Raw genomic sequence first — 6,000 nt, 5'->3', positions numbered from 1 at the left:
TCTCTACCCTTTTCCATTCATCATGCCCCCTCTCTCTCCCCATCCTTCAATGTTTCTCCTCCTGTTAGTTTCTCTCTCCCTACCCTTCCTTCCAGTGTCTTCCCTCTTTCACCCCCTCCCACTTTCTCCTCATTTTAAGCAGCTTCTCCCTTTCTCCAGGACTCCAGCCCTTCTCCATGTCCCCTCCTTCTCTCCTGCTCCCCCTTCCACCCGGTATTAATTTGTTGGCCACTGCTGCTGCTTCTCCTCTTTCAGCAGCAGTGCCCCGAGTCCCGACAAAAAAAAAAAAAGGTAACACGCGTTACACGCCCCCAAAGCCTGGGAGGACCGACACCACACGCAGCTTCAACCGCTTTGGAGCCCCCAGGAGCAACAGCTGGCTGCTGGAACAAGCGCGGGGCTGTACCGTAGCAGATTTCAGCATGGGATATCGGCACTGCAGCCGCTCCTCTCTGTCCCCGGAGCAGAGCAGGAAGTCGATTGTCAACTTCCTTCCTGCTCCTCCAGGGGCAGAGACAGGAGCGGCTGCAGCGCAGACAGCCCATGCTTGAAGGCTGCCACAGCCCCGCTCTTGCTTCTTTTTTTTGTTTTATTGCGCGACTCGCGCTGAAGAGGAGACTTTCCTACTTTGCCGGCCCAGACTCGGGAGTGCGGGAGACTCCCGACTTGGCAGGTCTGGATGAGCGGCCCTCGGGCCTGGAGGGAAAGTGGCTACATTTGGGGGGGGCAGTGCAGCATGGGCGGTAAAGGTCAGAGCTGGGCTGGGGAGGCTTAGCCTCCCCAAGCCTCTTATACGGGGCGCCTATGGGGGTAGGCCTTCTTAAACAAGTTGGTTTTCAGTAATTTCCTGAAGTTAAGATGGTTATGGATAGATTTCACGATTTTGGGCAGAGCGTTCCACAGTTGTGTACTTATGTAAGAAAAGCTGGACGCATAAGTTGATTTGTATCTAAGTCCATTGCAGTCTGGATAATGCAAATTTAAGTAAGTTCGGGAAAGGCTGGTACTATTTCTGGGTGGTAGATTTATGAGATTCAACGTGTATCCAGGAACTTCGCCGTAAATAATCTTGTGGACCAGAGTACAAACCCTATCTGGTTGGCAGTCACTGCTAATGAGATATGTGCTGGCAAATGGGATAATCATCAGCATTAACTGCCTAGTGCTGCTGAATAATCCCTCTGATCACTTTGGTGCTATCCACACAGCGCCAGGTAGTCCATGGTGGAGCTTGGGCGGAGTTGAAGGATATCTGGTTAGTGGCAATATTCAAACCACTAACTGGATAGCTGACCGGCCAAAATTAGGATAGCAAATTTGGCCGATAAGATACCCAGTTAATGGTTTGCTCTACTGTATGCAGGGACTTCTAATCTTGCTTTTCTTAGCAACTGCAATTTGGAGATCAGAACTACAAGTCCCTGCATGCAGTGGATCAACCTCATCAGGCAAATATGGGGCCAGTTAGAAACCCTATGGTACTTTACGGACTATATAAAAAACTAGGAAAAACTCATACTTATAGCATAATAAACTCAAAGACTGTCGACACATGCATCTAATGTAAAGTGCTCAGGTGCCGCAGAGTTAAACACCCCAATCCAGAGACTCTAGCTCCTATCAAAGCGCTACAGCCAGTATCTATCTAGGCAACCCCAAAATGATATAAATGTGGAGAAAAAAGCTCAAAGCCATTAAAAAAAACGTCTAAAAGCTGTGAGTGTAGACAAGACAGAGATATCATGCAGTAGTCTATAGTAAAAAATAACAAAAGCAACTGGACTATAAAACCCATGGGATAAGGTCTGAACAGTACATCTGTTACAAGAAATGATTTATCTTGGGGAAAAGAGCTCTAGAGCACTCGCTACTGTTTATAATTTAAGAGCAGGTGCTGTATTTATAAGTTTTAGGATATTAATTTCTCCACCAATCACCAAAGGTGATAATTGCAATAAATTAAATAAATATGCAAGCTCATTTTCAAAGCACTTAGCCTCCCAAAGTTCCATAGAAACCTATGGAACTTAGCCTCCCAAAGTGCTTTGAAAATATTCCTCTAAGTATACATAAAAGATACCATATACTCAGAACACAAAGAGACCGTATTTTTAGCTTCAAAAAGGTTGATTTAATATACAATTGCACACGAGAGGTAGGTTTTTTAAGAGATCTTTACAGATAATCTGTGCTTAAGTAAGGTAAAGTAAAGTAGCAGGTCTAGATCAAAAGTTATGTTACTTACAAGTCCTTGTTACATAGTATGAACAGCATGAGGTAAGCACATGTTCAGGACAGCAGGGCTTCTGCAGTGAGTGGATCTGAGTTGCTTGCAGCTGAAGAGAGAATCTGAATCTTGGGGAAACAGCTTTTGCTTTTATATCTTGCAAGCTGCAGGAGGATATGATCACAGAGTCCCAGCACCTGCTTCCTGGTTTGCACTGGATAACTTGCAAGGCATTATGGTTATTGTAGTCTGTTCACATGATCTGCATTATAGGTCTCTCCTTTCTGCAGATGTCCTGGCGTCCATTTGTCTGATAGTTGATGGGAGGGGCAGGTAAACCTTTGACAAGCAAATGTTTTGTTTATGGTTTCCCCTCTGAAGTCTTTGCTAATAGCTGGAGTTATGCCTTTTCCAGACTATCTGTCTGTTGGTGGAGATGTCTATGTGATTCTTCAAGTATCCACCTTAGTCATGCTTTTGTTCAGTCTTTTTAGGTGGGAGGGCAGAGAGAGTTTTATTTCTCTTTGAAGCACAGTACCTTTTTGTCTCTGTTAAGTGTTTGTAATTAACTAGTCCTGCTATCAGAAGTCCCCAGGAAAAGGGGAAGGGGAGATGAAATTCAGGATAGCTGATCTCAAAGCTGTATTTTTATATTGTTATATATGATCCAGCAAAATATCATGCTACATATTTCAATAATAAACTGATACCATTACACATCCAGCTAACAAAACAATCCCAAATTTATCTTCAGGGTTTCATAACCACTCGGGGTAGTCAGGAAGATGAATATCCAAGTATCAAATGTTCTCTCCCCACTGAAAGGTGAAATCTACACCACATTGCACACGTGTAAGATGAATGTGTCTAGTTATGGTCAGAGCCACTGAGGAGGGGGGCAGAGTGGACAAGATTCCCCGGGCCTGGCCTCCAAGGGGGGAGGGTCAGGCCTGGCATCGTCAAGCTTCTTCTTGTTGCCTTCCAAGTCTGTTATCCCCTACTCCTGCGTGTTGCCCAGGACCCAGATGATTATATTAGTGTGATATTGCGTTAATGCAGTCATCTGGGTTCTGACTCCCGGCACAGACAGGAGCAGGAGAGGACAGACCGTGGGAGCAGGCATGCAGGAAGTGGCTTGCTGGTGCCTGGGCCCCCCCTTGGAGGCAAAGACAGAAACGTAAGGGGCGGGTGTGCGGAAGCTGTGATGCGAGTGGAAGAATGGTGCAAGTTGGGGGAGGGTGGTGAGAGAGGGGGGTCGGTGCGAATGGGGGGGGGGGGGGGGGCTTGTGATGGTCCGGTTCTGCCCCGGGCTTGTCTATGTCTCTTGGCGGCCCTGGTTATGCTTTTGTGATAATTAAGTTTTAACCCTGATAAAGCTGGATAATGTTCTAACTCCTGAAATAATTCAGGCAATGATCTTGGCAAGTCATTCAGAAACAAAAAGGTATTGTTCTGCTCTCTCACCAGGGTGATTAGCATGCATTCTAAACCAGAGTATAGAGCATCATTATGATAAACAGAAGACCCAGAACTCTTGAACCAAATTCTTTAATGTAGTAATCAAACAAAGAAAGATAACTTACAGTTCAGATGTGCTGGACAAGAATTTTTGCCTTGCAAACTGGGAGTCTTTTCTCAACCGGCCGTTTCTTCATGCAAGAGAGAAGCCAGTAGCAATTCAGCAACACACAGAGATGCTGTATATACATTTACACTGGTGAAAAACTTGATAGAATTACAAGGGCTTATAGGGCTCATGCAGCAGACACAAATTAACAGCTAGATCATAGAAGGATCATGCTGCAGACAGCATAATAGATTTGATGGCGAGGGAAGAGGGGGGCTACTTGCCCAGCATGCTTAGAGAATCAGGCAAGCCAACAGAAAGAGTCCCACAAGACACAGGGATATTGGACATGAGCTCTGAAAGAGCCTATTACAGGGAACTACAGGATTACAGAGATTTTTAGATTTATCCACTTTAAAGATGCAGCCGCTGTAATCTGTTACAAACAACTCTCAACATATTCACATAAACAGTCTGCCTCCATGCAAATGGAGGAAGACACTCCCCGCCTATCAGTAGATACCACTATTAATTCCTCAAAATATAAACCATTATGATCATGTAAAGTTCATTAATAAAACTGAATCTTGAAGGTTGAAAATTTCATGCATGTCTCAAGTTCTCTGCCGTTCAGGAAACTTCTCTATTGCAGTCTCACATGAGCTGAAACAAAAGACAGACAACACAAACAACATAAAAGAGAAAGTCTCTGGAGTGGACAACGTTCCACAGAGTTCATATCTATTGGTGGTGTATGCAGATCACTGGCTCAGTGATGGCTCTGCTGAAGCAGTCCATTGTCTCCTGCAGAAGTCTGGTGTTGACATTCCCAGGTGGTACTAAGTTGTCATTGATGATCTGCAGTTCTGCATCTGTGTCTGATCTTTTATTAGCTGGTTGATAAACTGAAGACACAATGTTGGCGGTGAGAATAATCATTTCTGGACAGATCTCTGCATCAGAGTCAGGGTCTATAAGCTCAAAGGAGTTTTCCATAGCTGGAGGTGTGTAGTCAGGTTGTAGAAGAAAATCTGATCCTGATAACCAGGTGGTTTTCATTAGATGGGATACTGGTAAAGCTCTGGTGGCACAATCTACTGGATTTTGGTTAGTTGGCACATAATGCCACTTCTGGTTGTGTCAACGCTCGTATACACTCAACTCTGTTACTGAAGTAAACATAAAATCTCCTAGTTTGGTTGTAGATGTAACCCAGGACAACTTTACTGTTGGTGTAAAAATTGTCATATTAAACAACTCTGGTATACCCCCTGCTTTAACGCAACTGAAACAAGTTGATGTCAAGGTCACTAAGGTCCTCCCAAGGAGTATCTCTAACCACACCCTCTCCAAAGGACATCACATGATGTGATACCCACAAGTGAGCCTTCTCTGGTGTAGCCCCCACGCTCTGGAATGCACTGCCTGAAAGGCTTCACTTAACACAAGACTATCTCTACTTCAGGAAGCAGATGAAAGCTTGGCTCTTCAACCAGGCCTTTAACAGACGAAGTAAATGACACTGGCTGCACATACTATAACAGGACATATTTATCCACTCCTAAGTACCTTTCTGACCTCATTTGCAATCTTCTTTAAACTAGTCTTTTATTTTCGTAATCTTGTTACTCAATTTTCAATATGTCCCATCTTTGCTTACACCCCTATGCTATTAAAATGTTTTATTACGTTATTGTGTTGACATTATAAGTAGTATACTATGCCATATTTTGTATTGTTGTTTGAATATTTTTACTGCTGTAATTGTCTATTGCTTATGTTTGACTTATTCCTGCTGTATACCACCTTGAGTAAATTCCTTCAAAAACACGGTACATAAATCCTAATAAATAAATAAAAATAAATAAAGTCCCAGGGTACCTCCAACCTGTGCGCCAAGCATACTCAACCAGGGCCCCTCATTTCGCTATCAGATGAAGGACATCCCGGGAGTTTGTGGAACCCTGAAGATAAGTTTGGGGTTATTTTTGTAATGGGATGTACTGTTCAGACCTTATCCCATGGTTTTATAGTCTGGTTGTTTCTGTTATTTTTTACTATGGATTTTGAGTGTTACCCATGATAGATGCTGGCTGTAGCCCTTTGGTAGGAGCTGGCTGTTCTGGGTTGGGGTGTTTAGCTCTTAGGCACCTGAGCACGTTACAGTAGCTGTGTGTGTGCTTGACAGTCTTTGAGTTTATTATGC

This window comes from Microcaecilia unicolor, chromosome 4 (genome assembly GCF_901765095.1).
Source record: "Microcaecilia unicolor chromosome 4, aMicUni1.1, whole genome shotgun sequence".
NCBI lineage: Eukaryota > Metazoa > Chordata > Amphibia > Gymnophiona > Siphonopidae > Microcaecilia > Microcaecilia unicolor.
Note: the sequence above shows the minus strand (reverse complement) of the source record.